A 16,627-nucleotide genomic window follows, 5' to 3' on the forward strand; every position below is an offset into this window, starting at 1 on the left:
TGGTTGGATTATTTCATTCAGGATGGGATGTTATTCAAGGGAGTTCAGTTATGCATACCTAAGAGTTCCATGAGAGAGAACCTAATCAAAGAGAAACATAGTGGAGGTTTAGTTGGACATTTCGACATTGATAAAACAGTTTCATTAGTGAGTGAGCAGTACTTTTAGCTCTAGATTCATAAGAATGTTAAGAGATATGTGCAGAGTTGTAGAGTTTGTCAAGTTGCAAAAGGTAGTAGTTAGAATGTGGGATTGTATAAACCTTTGACAGTACCGGTAAGACCTTGGGAGAATATAAGCATGGATTTTGTACTTGGATTGCCTAAGACACTGGGAGGGAATAACTCTATATTTGTGGTAGTGGATGGATTTTTAAAAATGGCTTGTTTCATACCTTGTAAGAAGAAATCAGATGCATTGCATGTTGTAGACCTATTTTTCAAGGAAGTGGTGAGATTGCATGGATTAACTAAGAGCATAGTTTCATATAGAGACACTAAGTTTGTTGGCTATTTTTGGTTAACACTTAGGAAGAAGATGAAGATAGATTTGAAGTTCATTTCTACTTTTCATCCACAGACTGATGGGCAGACATAAGTAGTTAACTGGAGTTTGGAAAACTTGTTGAGATGTTTAGTGGGAGATAAAACTTGAAGTTGGGATTTGTTCCTTGCATAAGAAGAGTTTGCCTATAATAATTCAGTAAATAGGAGTACCAAAAAAACACCTTTTGTTATTGTTATCGGATTACATCCTAGAGGAATAGTAGAATTGAGAGACATTAGCAGTGAAGATTGGAAGAGTTGAGAAGTAGAATAGGTAGACCACCTTGGTTTCCTGACCCTAACAAAGTGAGATGCTCACTTTTTCATTAACCTCATATGTCTGATGCGGGAGCATCCTCAGTTCACAGCAATCTTGCATCAACCAAAAATATTTCCTTTTTGTTTTGTTTGCAGTTTCAGTTTTCCTTTCTGTGTGTCCCAATTCTGGATCACTGGATCCTATGGAGTTGGATTCTACTTGAAGACTTGATCATCTTTCTTTCTTTCAAAATGCATCTCATTTGGACCATTTTCCAGCAAGATATCACTATCAGTTTCCTTAGTAGTTTCTTGTTACCGGTTGTTCCTTTTTTACTAGTTGCCTGAGACCTATTTTGGTGATCTATCGAAACCCATTCTGAAGCTTGTGGAGCCTTGGATGTTGATCTCAATGTTTCTTGGTGGGTGGTTGACCTTCTACATTTCATCCTTTGAATTTTCCAGAGGAATCTCTTGGTGGAGGCCGACCTTGTTCATTTTGCATGTTAGGTCTTGTTCTTCGGGTTTTGATCCTTTTGTGGCCGACTGGATCCTTTGGATTGATATACATATTTTTAATCATGATTTAAAATTTAATCAATCAAAGATCAATTAGAACCAATCAGAGATAGACTATGCCTAGAATATAGATCTTTCGATTCAAGGTCCCGGTTGTGACCTATTCTACCAGGCCTGTGTGTCAGTATGTTGTAACCTGGTTGTTACCAGTTGGATGTAATCAAATTTCATGCAATAAAACTATTTATTCTACATTTCCTCCATCATATTTGTGTGTTTCCATTATGTTTACTCTTGCTGACTGGTGTGGACTGATCTTCTTGAGGTCCCTCCTCACCGGTGACTGCTTTAGGCTATTGATTTGTTTCCTTTATCATTCACACTAGCCATAGATATGATATTGTTATCAATCAAGTCTTGAATCTTACTTCTCATGGAATAATAGTTTTTAGTGTCATGATCGGGTTGATGATAGTATTTGAAAAAAGCTTTGAAATCAAAGGTAGGCGACAAAGGCTTAGTTGTATCAATTGATTTAATAGGGGGAAATTTCAACACATTCCTTTGTAACAATTGCGTTATAATACTATGCAAAGATTAATTAAGAGGAGTGAATTTTTTTTTAACGTATTTGGACAAAGGAGGCACACCTGTTGTGGCTGCTACTTGAGTGTTGTTGTCATTGAATTTGATGAATCCCTTATTTGGTTTGAAATTCACAAAAGGTTGTGGAGCACTTTCGCTTTTATCATTCGGAGCCATTGAAGAGGATTGTTCCAATTGACTCATGGTAAGGTGATAATTGTGAAATACTGCACACAACTGTGTAAAGGAAGTAAACTTAGAAAAGAGAAGTTTATCCCTAATATCTTTTTGCAAATTAGAAATAAAAATTATTTGAATATCTTGATCAGGAATAGGAAAAGAAATTTGAGAATACAAATGTTTATATCTACCAATAAAATCAGTCACTTTTTCTTCAACACCTTGCTTGCAATGCATCAGATCAATTAAATTAATCTTAGGACCAATATTATTGTGGAATTGTTGAATGAAAGCATTAGCCAATTATTGAAAAGAAGTAATAGAATAAGGAGGCAAAGAACAATACCATTGCAAAGCTTTATCCCTTAGTGTTCTAGTCACAGGGGCTTCACTTAGTGAGCCTAGGTTATATCACGTGCATTCAAGGAATACTAAATAATCCCTCTATTTTCAAAAAATATTTCTCTAAACTACTTTTTTGTCACCCCCTCCCAATATGTAACCGAAATTAAAAAAACCCCTATTTTCACCAGATATTGCATTTTTTCATAGCTCAAATTAAAAACCCCCTATTTTCACTAGATGGAAAATATATTGAGCTCATTTTTTGGGGATATTAAACCCCCCAATATGAATGCACGTGATATAATATTGCCTAGCTAGTGAAGCCTACATGGTTCTAGTAAACAATTTAGCCAACAATCTTTGATCATGAGAAAAGTCACTACACAAGTTTGAAATGTTTTCACATGAGTCAAGGGATCATCTTTTCCATTATAAAGCTCCCATTCATGGACTTCCACATGTTTAGAAGGGACAACTCAGACAATGTCATTGGATAATGGGCTTTCTACATCAAATGTGGGCACATTATACTTAGATTGGTTCATGGAAGTTATTTATTGTAAAGAAGACATTGTTTGGGATAGACTATTAATGGTAGCTTCGATAGAAGGATTGAAATTGGACATGTTGGATTGAGAAGGAGGGGTAACATTGTTGAATGAAGGAGGTGTAACATTGTTGAAGGATGGAGGAGCTTGAGAGTAAGGAGGGATATTGTTATATGAAGGTGGGAGTTGAGAATAAGGAGGTGGGACACTATGATAAGTAGGTATGGGAGATGATTGGGTAATAAATGGAAGGCTCATCTACACGTGTCAAAATATGATTAGCCTCAACCAACATATGCTATGATATGATTACATTCTTAACCAATCATTTCTCCTTTTGTAAGAATTCAGTGTAGGTCTTCATAAGCTTGACTAGCCACCAAAACATTTTTTTTATTCAAGATCGTCATATTGTACTCCAATAGTGACAGTCTTTTTCGATTCTTATAGAATTTTTCTTCTACTTTGTCAGTATCATCAATTACATTATTCATTATTCCATGGAGAAATACTTTCCCAATATCTTTCCACTCAGCTTCATTTTATCTTCTCCTATATCCTTGAAAAATGTTGGTTATTGTGTGCCTTGCAGTTTATTTAATTTATTCAAAGATTTCCCTACATGTCCATGATGTTTATGATGTCCATTCAACAATAGATCCATCTCTGACAATATTGCCTTTGTCTCATCCATTAAAATTGCTAATTTCAATTTAACATCATTATCATAATGACTTCTATATTGCTCAAAAATTTGCAACAACCGTTGCTTTCTCTTTATGTACTTCTAAGTTAATTTCAATTCAATCTCTACTTTCCTTTGTCTTTTGACAACATCAACAATATCTTGGCACATGTTCCACATTAATTTCAAATGAAGTAGCAACTGTGAAAATTTAGCTTCAATCAATTTCTGAGCCATTTTAAACTTATGAATTCTTAGATCCTTACTAAGCTTTTGGTTTTCCTCTTGAGCCTTGGCCAGTTGTTTTTCTAATTTTGTCTTCATTTCCTTCTCAATGTCTAGGTCAATCTTAGATTTAGTAGAATCATGCTCTATAGATAATAAAAGACCTTGTTGTGGAGAGGTTCTTAATCTCTCATTTAGCTCAAGAATCTTCTCTCCAACTCCTTGTTCTTAGTTGTGAGCTTTTCTACTGTAGCTCTAGTAAATAATGCAATATTTACATTCAAATGTGTAGCCTATTTTGAATTTACATCTTCTAGCGTATCAACAACAAAGTGCCAAAAAAATATTTGTGGAACTACAATGGTGGTAGGCCTATTGTCAAGTTGATATAAACACCACATAGCCAAAACTTTGTCATTAGGCCTAAAATTTGAACCAATGCACAACTTATCTATTCCTTCATCACTTAAATTCAAACCTTCATATCTCTTGATATTATCAAAGGAAATGCAAGAGGACATATGTGTCCCTCAAAGGAGCATACATCCCACTTCTTTTAACAATTATATTCCCTTCTTTGGGTCATGCCCTTGGTTTCTTCTTTGACCCCGGCTCAAAATTGTTTTGACAACCACATCTATTTTTTGTGGGGGGTATTAATATTTCTTTCCTTCAATTTCCTTCCCTTGAATTTATTAATAAACAATTTGAGCTCACTTTATTGATGAAATCATCATTAGGTGCAAACTTCTTAGAAGCTAGAGCTTTGACTTCATCTGTTAAAAAATCAACATTTTCATCAATTTGGCCATCTTCATCATTTGGGGGTTAGTAAGTTGGCACATTCAATTCTTGCACAACCTCTTCCTTTTCCTCATGAGGTGCTACACTTTCTCCCACATCTTGTGATACTTCTATTCCCATTGATGAAGAAAAAGACATATGAGATAAAAGAGAAATAGCCCTATTTCCTTCCACCCTAATGTAGGAGACACTGGTTAATATGGGGAAATTATTGGCACATTTTATGTCAACCTAGATTCATGTTGGAGTAACAAATTCATTCTTGTGACCTCATCATCCTCTTTTGGAAATGAACCCTTGTATGTAGGGTCAACCTGCTTTCTTTCTTTCTCAGCCTTTTGGATTCTTCGTAATGCTTTTACCCTTTCTAAAGTGGCTTCATATGCTAGGAAACTCCTTGCTAATTCCTCTTTGAGCACAAACTTGTGAGTGTATGCACCCAAACCTACAAACCTTCTTGCAAATATGATGTATTGTTCTGGATCAAATTTCCTACCCTTTGAATGTAGGGGTAACTTATATCTATTCAAGAGTTCTATGGCTTGTGCAAAGCCATGTGATGAAGAAACCTAAAAATTTCCAATATGAAGATAAGAAGGGAGAAAATAACCCTTATGTGACTTATCAAAAGGAGCATCTACCTCATGTATTTGTCCAATTATTTCTATATATGCCAATCTGTCACGAACTATCAAAGGTATCAAATGTGGTTGTTCCTCAAATCCATAAACTCTTATGTAAGTATTCCTCTAAATGGTGTACCAGTCATCCCAATTATGGTTTATTTTAACTTTTATCTCACGTTCGCTTACTTTAGGCCTTAAGAACTTCATGATCTTATTTGGCAACCTTGGAGGGTTATGACCAAATAAACCATACAATTTTCAAACAAAATGCTCCTCAAAACATAAATATTGGGCATTTTTATAATCCCAAATAGATGTCCATTCTTGCATAAGTTGGCTTGCTCCATTATCATCAATGACTGTAATGCATAAATCATTACTCTAGAATGCATTCCTTTATCCCAGAAATAGTAGTATATGCATCAATAAATAATACCACTTGAATGTGACAACTGAACTATCCCTTTGAATACTAATTAACACTATAGGTACCCCAATGATGTGTAAAAGTCCCTCAAAACCAAGCACTTGACACAGAGCATCATAAGTCATCTAAAAACACATGTGAAACAATTCAACACTATAAAGTGGTAGGTCTCTTTTCTCAAACATTTGAAGTTTGTTATCCAACTTGGGTCTATGAAGTGGTAACCACTTTCTCCTATACATCCCCTCCACACCATGGTATTCTGATTTTAAGCTACCTAGGTTGATAAGCATGTCATTACCTACTACATCCTCCATGCCCAATACTTGACAAATAGTGGCTTTATTGATTTCAACCAAGTTTGCATAAATTGATGGAATGCACCTTGTATTGGCATTGTATTGCTTTGGAATTACTCTAATTAAGTCCACATTTATGAAGAAATTTGGGACTACCAATCGAGCCAAATCTAACCTCCATGGGTTATACTTGGGCTCTTGTCTATTTGATTTGATATAAAAATATCTAAAAATGTTGTGACCTCTGATTCACATATAAGCTTCTTTGCAATTCCTCTAAGAGTCATGAAATCTCTCTGCATGTCCATGAGTTCTTGGTCTTTGAGAAGACCTTGGTAATTGGAAAAGTAGGTCATCACACAAGTTCCATTCCTTCTTTTTTAATTTGGATTTTGGGCCCTCTAATGTGGAGGCTTTAGATGAGGTCGACATATTTTCTATCTTCTTAATTTTACGAAAGAACCCTAAAGATTGAATCTATACTACAGCTAGGGTTTCTAATTACAGACAGATACGATAAAACAAGATAGGAATCAACTCATTGTTCAAATTTTCTTGCTTGAAACTCTTCTTCCACTTCTATGCAACACAATCTCTAGAGCTTGAGCTTGCCTTTTATTTCACCTTCAATCATCGTTTTGCTAAAAATTGAAAAAATATGCTTGAATTGGTTCTTTTATCATGATTTTATCAAATATCTATCTACTATTAATATCCTTAGTGTGAGATTTCATTTCTTGGAACAAGCAGTTGAGAAATTTCAAAACTTTGTCATTGATTTAATTTGATTCATGGATGTCAGTAGAATTGGAATTTTTTTGACCAATGGTCAACTTTATAACACTTGGTATCGTTGGGTAGTTGAAAATTTTTAAAGCCATCACCGATGAGTTTTGATATCGTCGAAAACCAATCAGGAAATGCCACCCTGTCTAACATTTTTTCTTAGCTAGATGTAGGACTTTCACATATGTGTTAACATTGGTGGGTCATAGGAGCCAAAAATCTCTCCCAACGATCCCCCTGCAACATCCTTTTATTTGTGTTGTTTGTTGACATGGATGCCACATGTCTATTATGGTCCAACAACCTTCTCCTTCATCGAATTATTGGTATGCATAAGAAACATCAATGACATCCCGAGGATCATCTTTGTCATCTTCTCTGCAGACATGGACATCCACCTAGGCTTCCTCTTCTATGACCAAGTCACTTGCAACCTTCTTGCTGATTCGTTGAGATATTTCAAAAAATTTAGCTCTAGCATATAATATTTTGTTGATGGCCATTACTTTTGATGTGTCTATCCACATGTGCATCAATGAGTTGGTGAGATGAAATTTGAACATCTTTAGGACACAAAATTTCACCAATAAGCCTTCTGCTTCTTTGAATGGTGCCCACATTGTTAAACACACAAATACACTAAGAAGGGGGGTTGAATCACTATATTACTTTAATACTTTTAAAAACACTTTTTAGCTCTCATAAGTATTAAACCATATAATGCAGAAGAATATGAACATCAATAACACAACACACAACACCAAGATATACATGGAAAACCCAAGATGGGAAAATGGATAGTGAGAAAATGCTTCTTGGAGGTACAATCCAAATCTAGCCTCATAAATGTATCAACTAATTACAATTAACTTGAAATCACCAACCGTAAAGAGACACCAATCCCCACACTTTATGGACACCAATCAAAAGGAGCACCAACCCCCTTACAATATCTTGCTTAGAATTTTGGGACACCAATCCCTTTATCAACATACAAGACTAAAATCTTGATGTAATACACTTAATACCAAGAAAATGAATTGACATGAACCTCTGTAGTTCTACTCCATCTCTTCAAAAATTTGGTTCACACCTTTTTATCTCTACAACTCTCCCTTCTCTATTGTTCAGATTGATAAAACAATATCTACTCACACTCTGTTCTACTTCTCTAGAAATTCTAGATATTTCTTTTCAATACAACATCATCTCTATCTATATCAATTTGCATTATATTTGTATGCTCTGTATTCACCTCCATAAAGTTAGCCAAGACCCAATTTCACCATACCTCATCAAAGATCATACAAAAATTCATTTGCATTGTAATCATGCAACATGATCTGTACATATTTTTATGCTTGCATAATGATCATACATTAAGTCCGTTTGTATTTTGTTCATATTAAAAGATCGCAAATAGACCATTGAGAGGGGGGATGAATTAGTGGTATCTCAAAACTCAAACTTTCTAAAAGATTAAAGCTCGAAAACAATGATCAAACAACTATGAGAAAGGATATCAAACTAATCTTCACACACACATAGAAAACAAGCCCATAACACAAGATGTACAAGGAAGACCCAAGATAGGAAAAACCTTGATGAGAAATGTTGATAGAGTATAATACTCTAATCCAGCCTCACAGTGAAAAAGTCTGATTACAAAGTTTATGGGCACCAACCCCTGATCTGAGCACCCACTCAGATGATTATAATAATGAAGAATTACTATTGAAAGTTGAGTACCTTGTTATAGATGATGTTCTGTAACCATCATGTTTTCCACACCTGAAACTAAATCGGCTCTTTGCAGCTTACAGGCTTTATCTTCTGCCCTCTGATCTCTGCAATAACTCTCTACACTCTATCTTGTCATTTAACCAACTCTTCTAATTTCTTCAATAGCTCTCTTCACTCTCTGCTCCACATTGTGTGAAATACACAATGTATTTCTTACTTATCTTTCATCTGCAACAATGCACTTCAGTTTTCCTTCACCAACACACACTCAATACTTAGCCATTTTTTCATCTACATACTTCCAATTGATCATGATCCTTTTTCTTCATAGAATTTTCCCTCCAAAAAATATTTTTACTCCAAGGGAAAATTCAAGAACACTTCTTGAAAACAAGAAAATGATCTGCCTTAATTTTAGCTTTCTGATTTTCTATCTTTCTCATACTATCTTTCTAATTTCATCCAGTTAACTCAGCGTTCTAACATGATCTTTGCATGCAACACTCATTCATGTGAATGAAACTCCTAGTTGTCATTTCCTCAACAACCATATCTTGTTAGCAATCTCTGATTGGTCTAGTACATGCTACGTCCTCCATATCTCCTTTCATGTTGATGGATCAAACTTGGTCAAACAACAATGTAGACCACTTCTATGTTGGCAATTTGTAGAAAACACACTATTTTCTCAACATCGCAAACCATACCTACGTTGCCATTCACATGAAGATTGCATTAATGATATGTTATGTTATCATTGATGTCAATTAACCAGTAATGATATGGTTGATATTGTTGTACTATTGTTTTGTAACTGGTAGGATGAGCTAGTGAAGGAAACTGTAATTGCTAGGAAGAATTTGAGAGTTGAACCGGTAACCGGTAAACCCTACCTGTTCTTTTTGATAAACCCTAACTGATTAAGTTTGGTGAATTGGTTATATTGGTTTATGATCTGATGATGAGCAGTAATGATTATGACATGTATGATTATTGTATGAGGACAATTTCAAGTGATTTTGGCGCGTTGATGTAATGGTTTTTGTCTAGGGAATGAGAAAGTATATTGCATATAATGCAAAGCGCATGATGAGTTACTAAGTTCAATGAAGTGGTGATCAAGGAGAGATCAAGGTTTTCTTAATTGATGTGCAAATATTGCTATGTAATCCAACGGTCATACTTGAACCGACTTGTTTTTAATCTCTATGGGAATTAGGTTTTCATTGTGTTACCAACCTAATTGATTTGTTTATAAGGTCGATGAAGTTGTTTAGTTTGAGTGTTGGCAAAGATTAGTTGAGTGTGTGGTTGTTGAACCAGATGATGTATCTACAGTTTGAGTAAAGGCATATAGGAGTATGAAAAGGATTTGAATGAGCAAGTGTAGTGCTATTCAAACATATTAGAAAACTCCTATTGTTTTCTAACAATTACAGTAGAATTGAAATCCCCTAATTGGGTAAGCTCTAACAAGATTGGTACTATTCAAATCCTCTAACAAGGTGATCTATTAGCTTGGATTTTCAAATCCTCTACTGAGGTTACTCCTTACAGGGTATTGCTTATAAAAGGCATTGTAGTCAATCGCTTAACTGGGTGGTTCCTAACAGGACTTTTGTAAAACTTTAAAAGGCTAGGCTCCTAACAGGGCGAACTTCAGAAGAGTTCAGATAGTTATCTTGTGAGTCTCATCTCACTATGGTTTTTCCCATTTGGGTTTCCACGTCAAGATAATTTATGTCAAGTGGTGAATGTTTTTGTGTTTATGTTCTTATGGTTAATTTACTTAACTACTTAACTATTTTGATAAGTCATGATAACCAGAAACATTGAGAAATGAAGTCTGTTGACATATGAAAAAGCATTTGGATGTTTATGAGCTTGAAGTTTTTTACTGTTAATTTGTTGTAATAGTCAACTGGTTTATCTTATGTGTTTTTATCTTGGCAGTGATATTACATTTATAGTTCTAAGTTTACTTCGAGAGATTGATTTTTGAGATTGGTGAAGTTTGTATCAATTTTTCTATCTACTGATTCACCTCCCCCACCTCTTAGTAGTTGACCAGATACTTATTCTTTCATCATACCATCAATTGGTATTAGAGAATATCAGGTCCTCTAAGGTCTAAGCCTAAAAATGTGAGGCAAATATCTTTCAAATCATGATGAAGAAGGAAGGTTTGAAGTTAATAGAGAGAACTATAGGATATGGAGTGATAGAATGAAAATTTATATCAAGAGTTTGGCAAGCCAGTATTGGGAACATGTTGATACTAAATATGTTGCACCTACTGGGATGTTGAATGATGATCAGAAGAAAGAGAAACAAGAAAATCATCAAGCATTAGAGGCCATTATTAGTTCTTTGTCTGATGCAGAGTATGTAGATGTTCATAGTCTAGAGATTGTATATGAGGTGTGGAAAAAACATGAAGAGATTTATAGTGGTGATGAATATGTTAAGATAGCTAAAGAAGAGAGTCTAAGAGGAAAGTTTGATGACATGCGGATGGTTGAAGGTCAGAATATCCAATAATATGGTCAAAGAATAAAAGAGATAGTCGGTGAAATCAAGAGTGTGGGAGGTAAAGTGGAAGATGCCACAGTGATCAGTAAGGTACTGAGAACCCTGCTACTAGTCTATGCTATCTAAGTTGCAGCCATTCAGGAGCTAAAGTCCATTGACAAAACTAAGGTAACTCTTGACTCCATCATTGGCAAGCTTACTGCTTTTGAATTAAATGGTTATGATGGTAGTGCACAAAAATCTGAATTTGCATTTAGATCTTATGTTTCTAACCCATCTATGAGAAAAAGTAGAGATGTCAGTCACGGCTATGAATCCAGATCCAACAGAGAAGCTGATGATGAAGATAGTTTAGTTGAGCTTGAAGCATTGTTGGCCAAGCGGTTGCCTAGAGGTACAGGTAAATATAGAGGTAAATTACCTTTGAAATGTTTTGCATGCAACAAGATTGGACACATAGCTACTAACTGTCCTAATAGTGATAATGAGCACAAATGAGAGAAATTCAAGAAGTATAAGGGTAAAGGCAAAAGAGATTATCTTATTGTTGTTGATGGTAGCATCACTGTTGAAGAATCTGATGGTGATGCTAGTGAAGACATTGTGTTTGTAGCCATTAAAGAAGAGATATCAGACCGGAAGGCATTAGTATCCAGGATGGATAACTCTGATGATTGGATCATTGATAGTGGTTGCTCACATCACATTACCGGTGATCAGAGAAAATTTCTTTCTTTGAAGGAATTTTATGGCGGAGTTGTAAGATTTGATAATGACTCACCCTGCATGGTTAAAGGTAAGGGAACTATTTCTCTTAATGGAAAGAGAAATGAAGATGATGTCTACTAGGTTGAAGGTTTAAATAATAATCATTTGAGTGTGGCACAACTCAATGACAGAGGATACCCATTGAATTTTAAAAATGGTATGTGCAAAATCTATGGCAACAAAGGTGAACTGAATGCAACTGGGAAGCAAACTAAAGGTAACCTGTTTCACCTTAATCCTAAAGTTAGAAACGGTTTAATTGTAAAGATAGATGATAGTTGGCTTTGGCATAGGATATTTTGTCATATAAACTTTGATAACATTGTTAAAGTGAGTAAGTCCAAGACAGTGAGAGGTTTGCCTCAATTGGACAAACTAGTTAATGCTCTATGTAAGGAATGTCAGTTGGAAAAGATGACATCTTCAACTTTCAAGAACAAATCTTTTTCAGTGGAACATTTGTTAGATTTGGTTCATATAGATCTTTGTGGAAAAATAAGAACAAAAACTATTCAAGGTGATAGATATTTTATGATCTTCACTGATGATTGCTCAAGGATGATGTGGGTCACATTCTTGAAGGATAAGACTGAAGCTTTTGGTAAGTTCAAGGCATTCAAGGCCTTAGCTGAGAAGGAGAGCGGTAAGAAGATAAAGTGTCTGAGGACATATCAAGGCGGTGAATTTACTTCTGAGGAATTCACTAGGTATTGTGAAGAAAATGGTATCAAATGATAGCTTTTTGCACTAAGGACACCACATCATAATGGTATCATAGAAAGAAACAATTGGTCAGTTGTTGAAGCTGCTAGGATGATATTGATACAAGGAGGTGTAGTGAAATTTTTTTGGAGAGAAGTTGTCAGCATAGTTGTCTACACTACGAACTGGATTCTGGTCAAAAGAGGTAAGGACAAGACCCCTTATGAATATTGGTATGTGTAAAGCGGAAAATCGTGAGCGAACCCTAAGTGTTCCCCCCACCACTCCGAGGAGAGGGGAAGGAAGTCACTAGGGTTGATGGTTTTCACTTAGGGGAGACTTTACATTCAAAAGAGGGGTTGAAACCCACAAGATCCAATCCCACACAATGCAAGATTGGATTCTAAATGAGTTTCAATGGTTAAGACAGCAAGGCTACCCTCTTTTGTAAAGAATGTAGATAGAAGGATTAAGCTAGGAATGCATAAAAAGTGAGAAAGATTCACTTATAAACTGAGATAGGGATATAGGATGAAGTTGCGGACCTGGAATTAGCAGCAAAATGTCGAGACGGTGCTATCCTGCAAATTTGAGAAAAAGTTGACAGGACAATGGCGCCCGGCATGCACACGGTCCTCCGAAAAATCTGCGAAACGAAGGGGGATCTGTTCGTCTCTGCACAAGGATTCTAGATCTTCAATTACAGCCGCGTACCTGCAACCTACACACAGAAAAGAGAGGACGATTGGGGGGTTAGGGATTAGGGGTTTGCCCTTAGGTCAAACCCCAGTTTTGGAATTAACCAAGAAATAAGAAATGCTATAAATGTAAATGATTGTAATGTAAAACAAGTACTAGTACCTTGTTGTAAGAATGTTTGTATTCTTACATGCAAAGGTGTAGATGTTGTTGTATGTTGTATGTTGTATGTGATCTCCTCTTCAATGGTTGAATCCTTGTCTTGAATGCAACACTTAGCCTTGAATGGAGACTTAGAATGATCAATTGCTTGAAGGGATGCTTGAATGCTTGAATGCTTGAATGCTTGAATATCATTTCCACCTTTTGTACACATATGTCCTCCTTCCTCAAAATGGGAGAGGAAATTTAGTTTATATACTTGTCAATTAGGGTTAAAAGACTGATTTTTCTGACCTTAGGCCGACCAGGAGACAATATTTCCCGAATTGCAAACATAAAGACCCGAGGCCCCAAAAGAGGCCGGGCCCAAAATAGGGCCAGGGACCAAGGCGCTGGGTGCCATGGTCCTGGGGGACCAGGGTGTTGGGCACCCTAGTCCTGAAGGACCAGGGCGCTGGGGGCCATGGTCCCACCTCCAGGGACAACGGGGTGCAAGGAGGATCAGGCCAGGGTGCAGAAAAATGCAGTTTTTGATGTCGTGGACAAGTTTCGGGGTCTCCATTCAGGTTCCGTGTTGCATCGCCATCGTGAAGACCCAAATGCGGTCGAAATTGCAAGTGTCGCAATTTTAGGATGCTACATTTAGCCCCCACTTTAGCGGGAGTATAAGCGTATGCTCATACTTCCGGTAAAGTACAAGGAAACAACATTGAAAAACTTTCACCACGTCAAGGAGGCAAGATACACCAAGCCCCCAGTGGACTAAGGATCTTACGACTTCGATTGACAAAGTAAAAGGGAAGATCACGAGGGAGAACCATGACTGTCAGTAGTAAGGTTCCCTCACTATGAGTCATGCAAGAGAAATACCAAAAATTTTCAAGGCAAGGCTAAGTTCACCAAGAAATTTTCAAGTATCCTGAAGGAATAGACGAGGTGTATGCCCCGTTACGTTAAAGCGATCGCACATGCCTCATCGGGGGTGATTTCTTTAAGGTAGTGGTACATATAAGAAATAAGAAGGGAAAGGAGCACGTTATCACAAAGATTTAGCCCCCAAGTGTGAGATAAACCCAAGGATAATAGATACAAAACACAAAGCACGAGGTGACTTCGCTTTCCTCGGGGTCAGTATGCTGTATGATAATTCATGTATATCATATGTATGTATGCATAATTGTTCTTCATTCCCCAATCAAGGAAGGTCACCTAGAAGAAGGGAACACATGTGTCTTTTGAGTCAACATGAGAGAGACCAAAAGAGATCTCAATGCTTTGCATAGTCCTCAAGTAGACAACACTAAGGACAACAAATAGAAGAATGAGAATAACACATAGAAGAAGTAAAAGAGAGGAGGAGAGAATCTGCTATGCTAATGAAACTAGTCTAGCACGTCATCCACCCCCCGATCTTGCTGATCAATGTTTCGGGAAGGCAGGAAACATGCTAGAGGAGGAACATTCAACACAGCAGATGGAGCTATCACAAGATCCAAACAAGGGCTATGTTCATGTTCCAAGCCACGTTGTTCTTGTCTAGGAGCTAGGATAAGTGCTTTAGAAAATTCGTTAGATAGATGGTTATCAACATCAACAAGTTCATATTCACTATCAGAAGCAAGAGAAGTAACATTTTCATCATGAATAACATTTTCATCTATATCATCATCAAGATTTATAAAAATAGGATCTTTAACTCGCACAGGATCAAAACCATCATGCATCTTATGTTTAGGAGATTTTGGAGAAAATGAAATAATGCTTGTTGAAGGTGTTTTTGGGGATTGCAAAGTTTGAGAAATAGCTGCCTGAGCTCTAAGACGACACTTTCGTCGGCGTTCATGCGCAGAACGATTTCGTCTAGTCTTAGTAGGAAGTGGAGAAGATTGAGGAGGAGGAATGTTCTCATCCCTATCACTTGGGTGTTTCGGTTGTGGTCTCTTAGGCTGGATAATAGGAGAAGAGGAAGGTCTCTTCTCTTTATAAAAGGAAGGAGGAGGAACTGCTTCGTATAAAGGAGGAATATTTGGTTTAGGAAGGAGACCAAGTCCATCATGATGAGGAGGTATAGGTCTGCTTTTAGAAAGTTTATTAGGCATAGACATAGTCACATCCATGGGAATGGGTTGGGAATCTTCTTGAGGAAAGACATTAGTTTTATCTTTCAAAGGAAGAACTTCCTTCTCAAGAACGATAGGAGTATCAAGTTTGGGTGTTCTAGGTTCACTTAGAGATAGGATCATATCTATTTTCCACTTTTGATAAGATTTGAAAAGATGATCACTTTGCAGAGGAAGAGATTGGAATTGTTTAGGCCAAAAATAATCAATAGGAACGCTAGAAGTTCTTTCGGCTGGTTTAAAGAGACTATGATTCACAGTAACAACTTCACCATTATGGGGAAATTTCAAACACTTATGAATAGGAGAAGCAATAGCTTTCATGGAAGATAGCCAAGGATAGCCTAGCTTCACACGAAATTGTTCGGATGAAGGAATAATAGAAAAGTTCACATCAAGGGATTTGTTATGGACCTCAATAGGTAATGTAATAGAACCAATTGCAGGAGAAGAAAATGCATCAAATAATTTCACAATCACATCTTTTTTGTCATAGATCACTTTATTCAATTGCAAAGTAAAAAGAAATTCTTCAGTAATAACATTAACCATGCACGAAGGATCAATAAGCACTCCACGGCAAGGTGTATTCTTGACTTTTGCAACTATGTATAAAGGACCATCAGGTGCCCTGATAGTTTCACTAGAATCAAATGTGATGGAAGGTTCTTTAGGGTTTTCTTGCTGATCTACAAAGTTAATCACATTTGGAGTCATAGACACAAGACCATCAGATGAGAAAGAGGAATCATTAGTCTCAATCACATTAGAGGTATGAGAAGGTAATGGATCAGTAAAAATTTGAAGATTTTGGTTAGGAGGAGCTACAGATGTGTTGCCTTTATCATTCACTCCCGAAACAGAGATAGTATTATTATCAATCAAATCTTGAATTTTACCCTTTAAAGCAAAACATTTTTCAGTATCATGCCCAGGTTGACGATGAAATTGACAAAAAGATTTGTTATCAAAATAGGGTGAATTAATCTTTGTAGGATCAATTTGCTTTATAGGAGGAAGAGTAAGCACATTTTGTTCCAATAACTTATTCATAATACTATGCAATGAT

Source organism: Cryptomeria japonica, chromosome 9 (genome assembly GCF_030272615.1).
Source record: "Cryptomeria japonica chromosome 9, Sugi_1.0, whole genome shotgun sequence".
NCBI lineage: Eukaryota > Viridiplantae > Streptophyta > Pinopsida > Cupressales > Cupressaceae > Cryptomeria > Cryptomeria japonica.